Source organism: Camelus ferus, chromosome 13, assembly GCF_009834535.1.
Source record: "Camelus ferus isolate YT-003-E chromosome 13, BCGSAC_Cfer_1.0, whole genome shotgun sequence".
Lineage (NCBI taxonomy): Eukaryota > Metazoa > Chordata > Mammalia > Artiodactyla > Camelidae > Camelus > Camelus ferus.
In genome coordinates this window covers 37,040,859-37,059,263 of record NC_045708.1, presented here as the reverse complement: position 1 = coordinate 37,059,263, position 18,405 = coordinate 37,040,859, and the positions used below count along the sequence as shown (strand labels likewise).

General features: G+C 41.4%; 1 pseudogene; it reads left to right on the top strand.

The window, feature by feature from the left end:
- The window catches only part of LOC102515154, a 32,318-nt pseudogene extending 14,114 nt beyond the window's left edge, over positions 1–18,204 (top strand).
- The last annotated feature ends 201 nt before the right edge of the window (positions 18,205–18,405 follow it).

Sequence of the window (18,405 nt, the reverse complement as noted above, 5' to 3'; positions counted from 1 at the left end):
TCTCTTGAAAATCAGAGGCAGTATGGCATAAGGGAAAAAAAGAAACAGACAAACATGGCTTAAAAATCCCAGTTTAGTTCCTTACTAGCCTTGTGGCCCTAGGCAGATGGCTTCACCTCCAGGTGACTCAGACTCCAATCTGTAGAAGTGAAGATAATACCAGTTGTGCAGGGATGTTCTTGGGCTTGAATGCAATAATGTGTGTAAAGCACCTGGCACAGCACCTGGCACACAGTAGGTGTTTAAGGATGTACCAGAGATGAAATCCTGGGTTTCTCTGGCTGCTCTTTGGGTATTTAAACCTAAAGATTCTGTACTCTGATCCCAGGTCTCTAAATCAGAGAAGATGCCAAGTTTTATGCCCTCTCAACGAGGTTTAAACCGTTCAGCAATGAGAACGAGACCTTGGTGGTTCACTTTTCTGTAAAACACGAGCAAGGCATCGATTGTGGTGGTGGGTACGTGAAACTCTTTCCTGGCACGCTGAACCAGGAGGATATGCATTCGGAATCTGAGTATTACATCATGTTTGGAAAGCTCTGATAACAGTTGCTGTCAGCCTCGTGAGGTTTTAATGAGAGCCACTGCAGTTGTAGAAAAGGCTCAGAAGGACCTAGAACAGGAAACTTCTAATGTGATAGATAGCTCCACCTCCCTCTGCAGTAAGACTCTTCAAAGACCCGAGAAAAGCAACTCTAAACCTAACTGTTAATATAAATAGAGCAAAGAGGTGGAGCGTCACAGGGTATTAACAGGCTACAGTACAGAGAGCTATTCCCCAGTTCTCAGAAAAGGAGAAAGGGACCAGAAACTGTGTTGATACCCTCAGATGTGCCCAGTACAATAAGGCTTTGTGCTGTGAAGGAGGGTCCTGTCCTCAGTGAGATAAAGGCACGGGAAATCAGGGAAATCACCTTTACCACACATCTGTAGTGCATCCAGGCTGTTGCATCTGTAACCTCAGTATGTCACTAGCCCTCCTTGGGGCAGTCCAGCTCTTACTTAGGTCCACCCTTGAACCCAATTTCAACGTGGTTGATATTAAAAAAAAAAAAAGAAAGAAACAACAGCAACAAATTCAACTCCTAAATCACTGATAAAGGTGGATTGTACTGAATGTTTTTATACAAATTCAGAGGAAAGGGTTACACCAAGCAATATACAGCAACATTTACTAAAATTCTCCCTCAATATTTTTTCTTCTCCCAGGGAGCTTCAGAGCTCTCTCTGCAAGCTCTCACCACAGTCCTCCTCAGCTGCTTTGCCCTTTCCCTGTCTGCATTCCTCCTCTCTCAACTCTCTTTTCTTGTTAACTTTCAATCCCTTCCTTATGTATTGCAATATACCACTCTGGCGGTTTTAAATATGTATCTGTCCATCTCCATTTGTTTCAGAATCCACCCTCTCATGAGGAGCTTATATGTGTATATGTACATGGTGGTTGTAATAGAAAAATTGGAAACAATTTTTCTCATGTGATTTTTTCTTTTCATGTGAACATTATTTGATCCTCAAACAACGCAACACATTTAGCCTATTATCATCTCCATTTTACAGATGAGTAAACGGAGGCAAGAAATTTGCCCAAGGTGAGTAAGTGGGAAGCCAGAATTTGAACCCAGTCTGTCTGGCTGTAAAGCCTGGGCTTTTTCTACTTCACTCTTTTTTGCCTTCTGTTTGGTGGGGACACAGCTATATGAATCATTTTTTAAAAGGCAGAATGAAAGACATACTTTAAAAAAAGTATTGGTGAGGAGCTATGAGATCACAAAAAATGGCATCACTTAGTCCAACAGGGGGTTTTGGGGAGAAGGTATTAACTATTCTTTGAAGAATGAGTTAGCTTTTAATAGGCAGAAAAGGAGAAAGAGGAAATGTTATAAGGGCAGAAGAAACTGTGTGTCCAAAAGCTCAGAGACATGAAATTCAAATGCAAGTAGAAAAACCAATGTGACCAGTATGGCTAGAGCACACTGTGTGTGTGTGTTTGTGTGTGTTTGTATGTGTGTGTGTGCGCGCACGCGTGTGTGTTTAGGATAGTCAGAGAGAAATGACATGGGAAATTAGGTTGAAAAACTAGGTTAAAACCTATTCTTGGACCTTTTGTCAGGTTAAGCTCTCTTGGCTCAGAACCACTGATCAATTTCCTCTAAACTTTTCACAAAGTAGGAAGAGCCCCAGGATCTCTTTCTAGATAGGCTTGGGTTTAAATCCCAGTAATGCTACTTATTAGCTGTTTGACCTTAGGCAAGTTGCTTAATTTTCTGGGCCACAATTTTTCCAGCTATAAGTGGATAAAGTAATACCTACCTGCTGTGAGAATTAAATGACATGGTATAGAGTGTCTGGCACATGGGGAACTTCCAGTTGGGTTTGGTCAATGCAAGCCCTGGCAGGAGATCAGAGGAAGAGAGAGTTGTGTCCCTTGACTGAAAGTCATAGCTTCTCTCCTGGCCGTCCTTTCTACAAGATTCTTTTTCTTCTGGCCTCTGGTAACCATTCCTTCAAGCCTAGGGATGGGAATAGCCCTACTTTTGCTAGCCCGGAGCATAGCATTATTCCTTGTATTTTCTCAATGTCCTGCCTTCACCTTTAAAAACAGTCCTTTTATTAAATTCTCCTCAAATAATCCTAAATTTGAGTCTGCTATCTATTTCCTGCTGGGACCCTGATAATTAGCAGGTTATGGCTGTCTTGGCCACAGAACAGCAAGGCAAATGGCCTAAAAATGATGTAAAATCATGCACTGGGATTTAATTTCCAGGCCCAGACATCTATGGCTTTGGCAACAACAAAGTACAAGTTATCCTTCGTTATCAAGGGAAATACCATGAGAACAAAAAGACCATCAAGTGCAGGGTGAGTGCGTGGGCTGGTCCTCAGCCTAGGGGGATGGATAAGCATTTTGTATATGTTACCTCATTTAATCCCTATGAATTGAGTATTACCTACACATGGCCCAGGTCCTCACTGCTAGATATTGGAAAAGATGGGAGAGGTGGGAAGTGCTGGACTTAGAAACATCAGGGTAAGAGAGATCTAGGTTGCCTGGAGGATAATAGCTGGATTTCATCATTAGTCAACAGGCAAACTCTGAATGCCAGCTCTGTGCTGGGCCTCAGGCCAGGGGCATTGAGTGAGCCAGGGATGGCCCCTGAGAACTCAGAGTCCAATGAGGATAAGAGTCAAGCAAAGGAGAATGACTACCCAGTATACTTGGAGTCTGTGAGAGCACAGAAAAGGCCCCGTACCCAGCCTGATGGCTTAAGAAATGCTTCTTAGAGAAGGTTTTCCCTGTGCTGAGTTTTGAATGATGAGCATGAATTGGTCTTATAAAGGAATGTGACCATTTTAGGGAGGACTGAGCTACTGGAAGAGGTAATCACGTGAGAAATGTCGGGGAGACTTGAGAAAGACTGGCACTGCAAGAAGTTTGGCACAACTAGACCACTGGAGAGAGGCAGAGACTGAGTCTAGAAAAGCCCCAAGGTCCTGGGTCACTGGAGAACTTATGTTCAGGGCAAAGCCTTTCCCTAGCAGGACTATATGGGGGCTCCCTGGATCCTCCTCAGGGTAAGCCTTGTGCTGGAGCCTGCAGATACAACGGATGAATCAGACATGATCCCTGCTGTTGAGAAGCTCAAGGTCTAGTGGGACAGACAGAAAACAGACAAGATCAGAGAATGACAAGAGCTGTGACGGAGGGAAGGTTGGGAGATAAGGGAGGCCAGAGGAAAGTGTACTTAGGAGAATGAATCCCAAAGTTTCTTTTGGGTTAAGCAGAGAATGGGATGAGGGAGGTGGTAAAATGTGCTTGTGAATATGTGGGAGGTGCCATTCAGGAACTTAGGTCTGTTTTAGATGCATTTAATGCATGAGGTCCAGTAGGAAACTGAAATATTCCCCATTCCCTTTCCAGATCAATAAAGACACTCACCTGTATACTCTGATTATTCGCCTCAATGCTACTTATGAGGTCAAAATTGACAACCAGCAAGTAGCATCTTGGGGTCTGGAGGATGACCGGGACTTCTTGCCTCCCAGGTGGATAAAAGACCCTTATGCCTGTAAAGCAAGGAAATGGGATGAACGTCTGCAAATAGAGGACCCTGAAGATAAGAAACCTGAGGTCAGAGAGTGTTTGGCTGGGAAGTGAGTGGGGATCTCAGCTGTGCAGATGGGAGGAGGAGGTTGGGAACAACAGAGCAGAAACTGGGGACATCAATCCTTCAAGGAAGTGTCCAGCTAAATATTGGTATCCAAAGAGGCATAGAAGGAAGAGGAAAACGCCCCACATTTGTTGAGCATCTATTGATCCTTCTGGTAGCGTCTATGAAGATAGGGAAACTGACACTTAGAAAATGAAGTGACTTGCCTAAGCACACATACATTAGGACCAACATTTGAACATGGATCTCTGACTCCAAAGTTATTGATATGGGAAGTATGTGGAGTATACTCATTGAATCATTACCATTCACTGGAAAGCTGTACTGGATATAGCTATGAACAGAACAATCCAGGGACTGAGAATCCTCCTGGGATTCAGAATCTAGTGAGAGATTCAGACATGTACACAGATGAAGGTCACACTGTGTATTAGTGGTGAGAGTCAGGGAAGCCAAATCCAGTCGGAGTCCCATCCGTACAGGCTTCTAACCCAGCCTGAGTTGGGGTGCAGGTGGTGTTCCAGGAAGGAAGAGACAAAGCTTGAGTGAGTGTATTAACCTAAGGGTTAGAAACATAGACTCTGGGGTCAGGCAGATAGGAGTTTATATCCGAGCTCCACCATTTACTAACTGTGAGACCCCAACTATAAATAGTTAGACCTTGGGCAAGGAACATAACTGCTGTGAAAGTCAATTTCACAGACAGATATTATTAGAATATCTATGTGTGAAGGTTGTTTTGAAGATTAAATGAGCTATATATATATGTATATAATTTAGTGCCTGGTACATAAATCCTTAATATCTGGCATTTATACATTAATCATGTACTGAATTTCAAACAGTGAATTTATTAGAGCAAGGGAAGCTGAGCTGGAGGGAATGAAGGCAAATGTTCAAGGTGTATCTGGACCTTCAGCACCATGAGAAAATTAGGGACTAGGTCACTTCCAGGACCAGCAAGCATATCAGAGCAACAAGACTAACCATAGACCCTCCATCCTGGTGAGGACCATGCACCTGATGTAATCAGGGTTGGCTCAAGGCCTGGGGGAGAAGGGAAAGGCTGCAGGCCTTTATACTCCCTGTTAAGTGAACCTAGAGAAGGTGGAAACTATTTAGATAGACTTGTGTCCCCATCAAGACTATAGCCCCCAGGATAGGCTATTAATGTCTCAAGAACCACAGAGCAGCTGAGACAGCCCAGAAACCAGGGGAGTTTCCCAGCTGCAATGTTGATAAATGACTGTGAGTCTAGTGGGGTTAGTCAGTCTGGGCAAATGGTCAGCACCAAGGTGAACTGCCAGGTAGACAGAGAAAAACTTTGGAGCCTCCACAGTAGAAGAAATATGAAAATTACAATAGGCTGTGACATAAGAGATCTGTCTTGGGAAATAGAAAGGACCTGGGTTACAAGGCGGGAGCCCCCCAGGGTACAAGGTAGGTCACTAGGAGAGGACTTCAGGAAGAGGGCACAGGCTAGAAGACTTGTTCTGACAATAAAGGCACATGACTAGGGAAGGGAGAGAGTCAGAGATAAGGGAAATTCTCATGTTATTTGAGTTTAAAGGACTCAAGGTCAGAAGGATAGAGAATTTGTGGAGGGACTGGAGTTGCTTAAAGCCTTGTTCTCTGCTGTATGTATCAGATTAATTTGCAGAGTCTTGAGCTGGGCTTTCATAGTGGTGAAGACAGGAGGGTGGCAGGGGTAGGGTACCCGACTGTACTCTGGCTCCCTTTCGTTCCAGCCCACCCATCTGTCCTCATGGAGGAACATTTTGTTTTAGGACCGGGAAGACTGAATATATTCCAGACCCGGATGCCAAGAAGCCAGATGACTGGAATGAGGCGATGGATGGGGAGTGGGAAGGGCTCCTAATACCAAACCTGAAGTATCAGGTGAGGGAGTCTCTCCTTCCAATCGGTGTGAGAAAAAAGACAGAAAAGATGTAAATTTTAATTTACAGAACAGACACTGAGAGCCTGTGGTCATCTTCCTCCTTTCCCACCTCCTTCCGTAAGGCTGTAGCTCCATCTGAGCCCTGCTTTCAGGGCTGTGCCCACCTGGAAGAAGGTGGGCTGGTCAAGGTTGATGCTGGGAGGCAGAGGTCTAGGGAGTTCTAGGCAAAAACTTTGTCCAGAGTGGTGGAAAGCAGCCAAAGGAACATGGTCAAAACAGAAATGGGTCTGGGGTCAGGAACCGGAAGTCTCAGAAGTGGTCCAAAAGGGGGAAGGGAAGTACAGGAAGGAGCCAAAGATGTTGGGGGAGGGTTGGGGGAACTTCTTTTTAAGGGCTAAGTCTTGACCGCATGACTGAAGTGAGAGGGAACTAAAGGAATCAACTATCTAATGGTCCAGAGATAAAAATGACTGAAGCAAGCATGATTTTATTTGGCCACAGTTTCCTGTGCTGCACAGCAGGAGGAGAAGGGCTCCAAGTTTAGAGTCTTTAGATGGTGTTCCCTGTGAAGCTTCAGTTTCTTCATGAACAAACTTATACAGGGAGCTGTGGCCAGGCTCAGAATAGGTCTCTGCCACCTTGTTCAGAGCCCTCTGAGTAGAAAGGGGAAATTGGAAGAGTCTTGGGTGTTAGCTCAAAGAAAGGGAAGGCAGCTCCAGGAATCTCGCTCTGAATCCTTATGCCTAATACACAACTGTCTTTATGAATTGATTAGTCTTTCTGATTGCATGAAAAGAGTGGAAAAATGCTAATGCCATGTTCACTTTTTGTTTCTTTGCTTAGGGACAGTGGAAACCTCGGATCATTGACAATCCCAATTACTGGGGGCATAGATTCATCCAGGAGTAGACAACCCTAAATATAAGCCCGACCCCACCATTTGTCACTATTATAACATCAGCATCCTTGGCCTGGACCTTGGCAGGTAAAGCTCTCTGGGTTCAGAGCCACTGAACAACAGTCTCTCTAAAGTTCCCACAAAGTGGAAAGAGCTCCAGGCTGGAAATTACAAGACTTAAATGAGTCTTGATCTTTCTAAATCTCAAGCTGCTCATTTAAAACAGGGATAATTATAGTCATCCTAGTAATTATAATAGCTAAAATTTATTGAGTCTCTACCATGTACCAAGCCCTATTTCAGAGACTTTGCAAATGCCGTGTAATTGTCACTATAAAATCTCTCATTTCTAAGTGTAAAAATCGACATTCAGAAAAGTTAGCTAATTTGCCTGAAGACACATCTGGTAAGCAGAAAAGCTGGGATTTGAGTACAGGCCTTTCTGAAGCTAGATTCAGGTTTCCAATAGTTTACACTACGAGGCTGGTCCCATATGAATCTTGGGGTGGTTCTGGAAATAAAATAGAATCAGAGATCTGGTAAAACTTTGAAATATTAAAATCCCCAGACAGATACTGGGGCTGACTGTCCCAGGCATGATGACAAATCCTGACCTAGCCTCCCTCTTTTCTACCAGTTATCTCTCCTGGCTCTGATTAGAAGAGAAAGAGCAGGGCTCAGATACTCAGGCCTTCACACAGTTTTGTTCCAACGAGACCGGTTTTTGAAGATAGGGAGGATTCTTCTCAAACTTGGGAGAAAGAGAGCACCTCAAGTGCCCGCTGCAGAATGAAGGCCTTAGCCCACGAGGCCTCTTAGAAACTGCAATCTACAAAGTCTTGGAATTCTCTTGGAGAGGAAGGGAAACTAAGCATTATTATCCCTTGTTCTTACCCCATGTTACAATTGAGAGAATTGAGAATCAGAAATGTCAGGTGATCTGCCCACGAGCACATAGCTGGTGCACGGTAGAGTCAGGATTCAGAGGTCTGCCATCTTCTAAAGTCCTTGCTTTATTGACTATACCCACTATACAATAGAGTCTCTAGAAAGCACAGCCACTTGTCCTTGGGTGTATCTTGGACTGTTCCACGGCCAGAGAAATCTCTGACCAGTCTCTGACCAGTGATTTCTACAGTTCAGAGCTTTTAAAGGTCTCTGGAGCAGAGGCCCCCTGTCTGAAGCTTTCTTGGTTTCTATGTTTATTTTAACTTTCTTAGTTTCCTGACTCAGTGAGGCCAGCATCAGAGTGCAAGAAGATGATGTATATAAATTACCACACGCAGAGCAGGGGTTCAGGAGGGAAGGAAGGAAGGAAGGAGAGAAGAGAGGGACATGTTTTGTCCTTCTTTCCTTCCTTTCTTCTCTGAAGAATGTGGATACAGTTTGTACAAGTTTCCATTGTTACTTCATTTTTTTTTCCAGTTGTCCCCTTTTAATAAATGATAGGAAATTTCTACATCTTGTAAAAATATGTGATCATATTAATATGCCTAATCTATTTCCTTTAAAATGCATTGGCTTTTTTTTTTCCACTGAAAACATTAAAGTACCCATTTTAAATTATACCTTTGTTCATCTACAAAATTTAAAAATTATTTGGCACTAATTGCTCTGAGTACTATCAACCTCCCCAAAGAGGCAAACCTTTCTGTTTGAGAATTTAAACCATGTTGAAGGAGTGCTTGTCAAACTTTAACAAGCACATGAATCACTCAGGATCTTAAGGAAATGCAGATTCTGATCCAGCAGGTCTGGGATGAAGCCTGAGAGACTACATTTCTGAAATGCCAGCATTATCTCTTTATCTCTTTTTTCTCTCTTGTGACACAATTTTGTATGGCGCTGGCATCACCCTTGAAGGCATCCTTTCCTTCTAAGTTCTAACTGGGTCTGGCACTCACAAGTCCTACCCCACCCTACTCACTCAGCCAACCCGCACATCCGGTTCAATCACAGGATCCTGCTCCTTGGTGGAAAAGCCTTGGGACTCAGCATGGAGACAGGAAGGAATTCCCTCACCTGCCCCACCTCAGCCTGGGTCAATCACAGGATCCTGCTCCTTGGTGGAAAAGCCTTGGGACTCAGCATGGAGACAGGAAGGAATTCCCTCACCTGCCCCACCTCAGCCTGGGTCTCCAGAGTCAGATGCTCTGTGAGCCCACTGCCCTAGGGATCAGGTCCTAGCCTAATAAACTGGTTAACCTTCCTGCTTAGTCCCTGACCCCTCCTGTTGTCTGTTCTGGCACTTCCATACACCATCCTTTTGTTTTTTTGATTTTTGTTTGTTTTTCTTCTTAGGCAGAATGATTGCATTCTTTTATCAGGACAGAGGCTGGGAGGAGATGGCAGTGAACAAAGAAAATTCTTTCTCTTACCTTTGGGACTCCCATACAATCTTTGAAGGAATAGTGACACAAAATGCAAAGAGTATAGCCTAGCCATAAGGCAAAGCACATTGATATTCCTTAGGTCATATGGTCTGTGTCACAACCCTGTGAGGCTGGAGGGCAGGACTTAACATCTCCACTGTCAAGATCCAATAGCTGATAAGTACCCAGACTTATCTCTTGCCATTTTATGATTCAAGTGGGATATCACAGGAAACCAGGTAACTTTCAGTGAATTAATTCAGTGAATTAGGGCTTTACAGTCTCACAAAGCTCTTTCTCACGTTCTTTTCTTCTGAGAACTGTATGAAGAAATGGGGGAAATTACATTTTCTTCCTTTTCCACATAAAAACATGGAAGCACAGAGAAGATGTGAGTAAACCAAGGTCACTCCACTGGTGGGTTTTAGGAAGCAGGACTGGCCTCATGTCCAGATTCTCAGTGGGAGGCAGAGCCATGAGTTTAGTGTAAGGGGGATGGAGGTGAGGGGACACTGAAGAGAACAGGGGAGATTAGAAACATTTCTTATGGGAGCAGGAAAAACAGAAGAGCCAACAATGAGGGGTTCTCTAACCAAGGCTACTGGCAACTCAAAAGAGAAAAAGAATCCCAAAGGTTAAAAAAAAATCTTTAAGTTGCATAAGGAATTATTAAAACCAAGTTTTAAAATGGCTCAGAGAAAAATAATGATCTCTATCCAAAGTGGCTATTTTGTAATTTTTTTTCTGCTGAAGGCAGAGTTGGTGGGATGATGTAAGTTTAAAAAAAAAAGTCTTTCTTATTTAAAAAATCAAAACAAAACAAAACTTTTTTCAGTTTGTGGAGGAGGGACATATAACTCATGCTGCAAACTTTCTTAGTCACACAATTTGTCCCACACAATGAACTTCCTGATTTATTTAATATAGTGCTAAATTTTAAAAAATCCATAATGACCCTCCTTTTGCTTCTTTTGAAACATATCCAGATACTAAAAAATTGTGATAATAGCTATTACCATTTATTGAATGACTGTTATCTGCTAGGCACTGTGCTTTACCTATATTACTTCTAATTCTCATGACAACATTGTGGGAGAGTAATTTTTAATACTTTACTTATGAGGGAGTAGGCTCAGAGGAGTTGAGTAACTTGCCCAAATTCACACAGCTAGTGTGTGGTTGAGCTGCCCTGTCTGACTCCATGATTTCTGCTCTTTCTATTCTGCTCCTTCATCATTAAATCAACACTGACATTATTATATACCATTGGCTTAATTCATCTTTTTCTTTAATTGTAAATATTAAACATGTTATTTTAAGAAAATAGAGAAATGTGGTAGAGAATCTAAATTGTGTTCATACTTCTTGTCAAATCTTTTCTTTTCCCTATATTCTTTTGGTTTTTCTGATTATATTGAGGAGAGAACCTTAAAAAGGGCATCTATACGTGGCAGCAGAGGTAGACGCTGTCATTCTGAGCTGGGGCAAGAGCCACCACCTGGCAGCAATTTGGAGCCTAGCAGAGTGATGAAAATTTCCTCACAACCATCTAAAATAGTGGCCAGAGGCTTGGGGAGCACAGAACCTTGGGAAACAGTAAATTAACTTCTTTCTAGAGAAGATCAACTAAGGCATGCAACATTCTGGACACTCTGTATTATTAATCATCACTGTATTCCCTCACTCCACCTCAATTATTGACTAAAATCTCTGGGAATCTGCGTATTTAGCAAGGCTTCCAGGTGATTTTTTAAAAGCCATTTGACCTAGTTCTAATAATCCCATTGTTTTCATTTCAACAAGTGAAGTCAGGCAGCATCTTTGACAATTTCCTTCTTACAACTGATGAGGAGTCTGCAGAAGAGTTTGGAAACAAGACCCAGGGAATAAGAAAAGTAAGATATTCTCCCACCCCGAATTCCAGGTGTCTGACTCCTCAGTTGTGCACTGTTCTTTACATTTTAAAAATCAGTCTCACAGTCATTGTCTCATTTGCTGGTTACATGGCCCTGAGAGGCAGGGTAAAGACCTCATATTCATTGGACATCTACAAGCTTGTCCTTGACTGTGAGCACTTTCCAAAAGTCTTCCCACTTAGCCCTTAAAACAACCCAGCAAGACAGATGTTATTATTCCCATTTTTCAGATATAAGAATTGAGATTCAGAGAGTATGTGTAAACTGTGCAAGGTCACACACAGCCTTTAACTCTCTGAGTTAGAATTCATGCTACTTCTGTGTCATGATCCCCTGCTCACAGCGTAGTGATCTAGAAGGGAGCCATTGAACCCACTTCTGATGGATGACTTGGAGAAAGAAGGAAGGTGTGAGTGCTGTTTACCAGTTTCCCTGCTCTCCTAGAACTATTTTATGGGTGGAGTGATACTTGGGATAATGGCTTCTTAATGGTGTCACCCTTCATCCAGGCTTCCTGGTTCTGCAGGAAGGGCCATTCAAGCAGGTTTGTGACCAGTGCTTGATTACCCAAAAGGCAGACTAAGCTCATACTCAGCGAACCAGCAAAACACAGAAATTAAAAAGAAATTTTTGAGAGAACTTTGATACTTAATCTTTCCAAAGATGCTTTGACATAGACATCATGGAAAACAATATAAATTTATTAAACTTTTTTTTTTACACATTTTAGCCTGGATTTGTTTTGTTTTTACTTTGCAGTTATCTAATATAATTTTGTTGAGGCAATGATATGTATTGGTTAAGAGCATGAGTTTTATTAAAGCTAGATTGCTTAGGTTCAAAAGCAGGCCCCATCACGACTAGCTGTATAACCTTGGGTGAGTTATTTAAGCTTTCTGATCTCCAGTCTCCTCACCTATAAATTGGGAATGATTATTGATAGCAATTATCTTATAAGTTCCTGGCATATAGTAAATGCTCAATACATGGTACCTATTATTACCTGTACATTCATTTGGCAAATATTTGAGTGCCTGTTCTAAGCACTGTTGTGTAGTTGTTTGGGATATGTAAGTGAAATAAAACAGAGAAGTTTCTGCCCTCATGGGGCTGACATTCAGTCAGGGGAGACCAAAGAAACACATGGAGAAATAAACATATGTTGAGTGAGATGGTGAGATAAACTGTGGAGAACAATAAAGCCAAAGAGAGGATGTGATCATGGGGGTTGTGCTTCCTGGTCAGGAGCGGCTTTGTTGAGTAAGTAACATTTATAAGACTTGGAGGAAGTAAGGAGCAAACCACACAGATGTCCAGGAAGAAAAGCCTTCTCTTGGAGAAAACAGCAAACACAAAGTCCCTGAAGTGGAAGCATAACTTGCTTGTTCAAGTAAGAGTAAGAAGGACAGTGTGACTAGAGCTGAGGGAAAAAGAAAAAGAGTAGTTGGAGATATCTCCCTGAGTAAAATGGGGAGCCACTGGAGCCATTGTTAGCAAAGGAGTGCTACGAACTGGCTCATAGTTTAAGATGTTACTCTGGCTGTTGTGTTGCAAAAGACTATAGGACTGGTTGAGGAGGTGTGGATATAACTCAGTGTTAGGGATGCTTAGCGTGCACAAGGTCCTGGTTTCAATCCCCAGTACCTCCACTAAAACAAACACACAAACAAAAAACCCTCAAAAAAAAAAAAAAAAGACTATAGAAATTTTAAAAAGATTATAGAGGAACAGAGGCAGAAGCAGGTAGTAGTGGTGGAGGTACAGAAATGCTTACATTCTAGATCCATTTTGAAGGCAAAACTCACAGGAGTGATGGATTAGATATGAAATATCAGTGAGAGTAAACAGGAATGGCTCCACGGTTTTTTTTAACTCAGTGACTAGAAGGTTGGAGTTACTGAGATAGGAAAGAACAAGGGAAGAGCATATTTGGGGTATGGATGGGAACAGAAGTAAATTACATAATTATTAAATGTTAAGTGCAATGTGATTATTAGAAAAACAAATGTAAAGGAGGTAATTGGATATGAGTCCGAATAAGAGAGAAAGTTGAAAGCCACCATCCTACAGGTAATACTTAAAGCTCCATGAAACTAGATGAAATCCCCTAATGAGTAAGTATATATAGAAAGAAGATTGAAGGATGAGCTTTTGGGCACCCCAATATTAGAGCTCAGGGAAATAAAGTGGAACCAGCAGAGAAGACAGAAAGAGTAGCTAGCAAGATAGGAAGAGAACCAAGACAGATAGTATCTTGTAGGGCAAGTGGAGAAAGTATGTTAAGGGGAAAAAGAGTGATCGGTTTTGTTGAATGGTCAGGAAAGATAAGGACTAAGAATGGACCACAAAATTCAGTAACATGGAGCTCATTGGTGACTCTGACACGAGCAGTTTCAGTAGAGAGGTATAGGGAAAATTTGGGTTAAAGAAAGAATGATCAAATTAGAAGAGAAGAGGTAAAATTGTCATTATATGCAGATGACATAAAACTATATATAGAAAACCCTAAAGGCTCCACACAAAAACTACCAGAGCTGATAAAAGAATTTGGCAAGGTAGAAAGATACATGATTAACATACATAAATCAGTTGCATTTCTTTACACTAACCAAGAAACATCAGAAAAGGAAAGAAACAATCTCTTTTAAAATCACATCAAAAAAAAAATACTTAGGAATAAATTTGACCAAGGAGGTAAAAGACTTATACACTGAGAACTACAAAACACTGATTAAGGAAATTAAAGATGATTTAAAGAAATGGAAAGATATCCCATGCTGTTGTATTGGAAGAATTAATATTGTCAAAATGGCTGTACTACCCAAAGGAACCTACAGATTTAATTCTATTCCTATCAAATTATTCAGGAATTTTTTCACAGAACTAGAACAAATAATCCTAGGATTTATATGGAATCACAAAAGACCCCGAATTGCCAAAGCAATACTGAAGAAAAAGAATGAAGCTGGAGGCACAACCCTCCCAGACTTCAGACAGTACACAGAAGGTACAGTAATCAAAACAGTGTGATATTGGCACAAAGACATATGTATCAATGGAACATAATAGAGAGCCCAGAAATAAATCCACACACTTACAGCCAATTAATCTTCAACACAGGAGGCAGAAATACACAATGGGGAAAGGACAGTCTCTTGAGCAAGTGGTGTTGGGAAAGCTGGACAGCCACATGTAAATCAATAAAATCAGAATACTCCCTTATACCATACACAAAAATAAACTCAAAATGGCTTAAAGACTTAAACAAGACAAGTCATTATAAACCTCCTAGAAGAGAACATAGGCCAAATATTTTCTGACATAAATCTTGGCAATGTTCTCCGAGGGCAGTCTACCCAGGCAATAGAAATAAAGGCAAAAATAAACAAATGGGACCTAATTAAAAGCTTTTGCACAGCAAAGGAAGCCATAAACAAAACAGAAAGACAACCTATGGAATGGGAGAAAATATTTGCAAATGATGCAACTGATAAGGGCTTAATTTCCAGAATATATAAACAGCTCATATAACTTAATAAGAAAAAAACCAAGCAACCCAATCCAAAAATAGACAGAAGAACTAAACAAGCAATTCTCCAATGAACACATACAAATGGCCAATAGGCACATGAAAAAATGCTCAGTATTGCTAATGATCAGAGAAATGCAAATCAAAACTACAATGAGGTATCACCTCACACCATTCAGAATGGCCATCATTCAAAAGTCCACAAATGATAAATGCTGGAGAGGATGTGGAGAAAAGGGAACCCTCCTACACTGTTGGTGGGAATGTAGTTTGGTGCAATCATTGTGGAAAACAGCATGAAGATTCCTCAAAAGACTAGGAATAGAATTACCATACGATCCAGCAATCCCACTCCTGGGCATATATCCAGAGGGAACTAATTCAAAGATACATGCATTCTAATGTTCATAGCAGCACTATTTACAATAGCCAAGACATGGAAACAACCTAAATGTTCATTGAAGGATGACTGGATAAAGAAGCTGTGGTGTATTTATACAGTGGAATATTACTCAGCCATAAAAAGAATAAAATAATGCCATTTGCTGCAACATGGATGGCTCTTGAGATTGTCATTCTAAGTGAAGAAAGCCAGAAAGAGAAAGAAAATATACCACATGATATTACCTATATGTGGAATAAGAAAAAGACACAAATGAACTTATTTACAAAACAGAAACAGACTCACAGACATAGAAAACAAACTTGTTAATGGTGGGGAAGGGAATGGGAAGGGATAAATTGGGAGTCTGAGATTTGCAGATACTAACTAGTATATATAAAATAGATAAACAAGTCTCTGCTGTATAGCACGGGGAGCTATATTCAATACCTTGTAGTAACCTATAATGAAAAAGAATATGAAAAGGAATATATGTATGTATACATATGATGGAAACATTTTGCTGTACACCAGAAATTGATGCAACATTGTAAACTGACTGTACTTCAATTAAAAAAAAGAAAAAATGAAAGGAGACAACTAGAGACGGCAAATATAAACTGGTCTTTTGAGGAATTTTGCTGTAAAAAATGTAGAGAGAATAGGATAGAAAGTAAAGGGAAAGGTTGGTCAAGACTTTTTTAATATATATATAGATCTTCCTGCCTGCTTATATGTTAACGGGAATGACCCAATAAAGAGAGAAACAATATAGGAGAGAAAGAGGAGAATTTCTGGAGCACTGTTCTTAAGGATGAGATCTAGTGCCCAAGAAAAGGGGTTGGCTTTCCATAGGCATATAAATATTTTATCCATAATCACAGGAATAAAAAATTACTATATAAGAATAAACCCAAGCAGGCAGGTGGGTAAATGTGGTGGGAGTATATGTCAGTTGGATTCTTTGGGAAGCAGACATCAAGATGGTGTTAGAAATGTAGGTGATTTATTGGGGATAATGCCTAGGAAAGATGAAGAGTAAAGGGTGCAGCAATGGGCAGGAGAGTCTGACATCTGTAAAAGGAAAGAGGGAAAGAAGGAGGATTGGGTAGGAATTACTGTCAGGTGCCGTGCAGCTCTGAGAAAGTCATGCTAGTCCAGCAGGGCTTCAGAGGTAAAATTAACTATAGAGGAGTACCATGTTGGAAATGGCCAGACCCCTGTACCCCTGCCATGCTCAGCCATTGGCTGGGGTTGCTTTGGAACAGCATGTCCTGGGGTCAAATGTTGCAGTGGATCCCCAGGTGCTGCAGCTACAGGCTACCAACTCACTGCTCTCCTCGCAACTGATTGACAAGTTCTTCTCCGAGGGCAATCCAAGTGGCATACCTCCAAGGCTGCTGCCACAGAGGAAATGGAAAATTTCTTCTGATTGTGAAATAGGAAGTAAGGTCAACAACTGAACATGAGATTGGGAAAGATCCATTGGAGGTTTGAGGAGAGGAAGAAGACGAGAATAGTTATTCAAGAAAGAGAGTGACTCAACCACAGAAAGCACTAAGGGCCCACATGAGTTTAGTGATAGTGAGTTTAAAATGAGAACAATCAGGTTGCTTTTATTATTTTTTTCTAGCCATTTTCTCTGTTTAGGTGCAGACATGGCATGTTGGATTTAACCAGATTTGAGGATTTTTCCAACCAAGGGAGGGAAGGGCAAGGGAGTTGAGGGTGTTTGCAAGAGAGCAATCACACAAAAATAAAGGAGGAAAGTGAGGACATGTACTGGTTGAGGACTAATGAAGAGGAGATGGTTCAATGGATTGTCATAGGTCCAGGTGGAGTTTAGTTGGTGGAGTTGGTGGTCTTTGGTTACCTTTGGCAAGAACTGTTCTGGTAAAGAATGGAAGTTGGAAACGACAGTAAGTAGAGTAGTGAGAGGGAAGTGAAAAACTAGAGGCATTAATTGTAGCCAGTGCTTTGCAGGCATAGGAAAATGAAGGCCTAACTGAAAGAGATTTCATCCCCTCATAATGTAGGAAACATAGCAAGATGTCAAGCATTTGCTCCCAGGAGGATTGTCGAAGGCCCCAGCCTACTGGACATGCAGATTCTCGATCTAGCTTTGTCCCCCACTACTGGGTAAAAGACCATTTGGCCCAGATTCTCTAGGTGCAGATTAAAGTCCTAGAGGAGTTTGGACTGTGTCCTTTCTTTAAGGCCCCTCTGAGTTATGAGGACAGCTCCAAGGATCAACTTCTAGGACCTAGGTGAACACAGAAGTCCCATTTCTGACTTAATGCAAGTTTGTTCTGGTTACAGTTCGAAAGCAAGTTCAAAGAGTTCCAGAAATGTTGTTTTCTCTGATGTAGCAGAAAGAGGACAAGACTCAGAGTCAGAAAACCTGGTTTCTAATTGTAGTTCTACCACTCACTAACCATACAGCTTGGGCAAGAAATTTAATCAGTCTGAACCTCGTATCCTTCATCTAGAAAGTGGAACTAGTAACACTTACCTCATACATTGCAATAAGGAATAGAAGTAGTATGTGTGGACTGTCTCGCACCATACTTAGCAATGCTTTAGGCATTCAGTAAATGTTTGTTGAATCTGAACCAATTTTATTTATGAACAAATTACACACACATGCACTTCTCTCCACCCCACACATACTGAAAATTTCTATGTAAATAAATCTTCAAGAGTGTGGGAAGATGCCAGACATTGCTAAAGTGAGTTAACTTTGTTTATAACCATCTGTAAATTATTTTGAAATTCCACACTCTAAACAGGATGTAGAGAAGCAATGGAGAGAACTGTGTGAAGAGATGGAAAAATGAAAACTGGAAGAAGAGGCCAAGAAGAAAAAGGAAAAGGAGGAGGAAAGGGAAGATGACATCTGGGGAATTGAAGAAGAGGGAAGTGAAGAGGATTCTGCTGAGGAACCAGTAAATGACAGGCAGCTGAAGGAAGACGATGCTGAAAGAGCATTTCTGGGTAAAAATGTAGAAGTCCGTGTTGACCAGAAGGATGAACTATAACCTGGTAAAAAGTGGTTACCATTCAGAGGCAAATGATGTTGCTTAGAAGGAGAAATGTAGAAATGTTCAAGAGGTTGGCAAAATCCAGGGAGCAAAATTACTTGCTCTCTTAGAATGAACTTTGGATTTGTATTTCTGTCCCACCTCTTTTGCTCTGTACAACCTTGGGTAAGTCCCATCACCTCTTGGGGCTTCTACTTC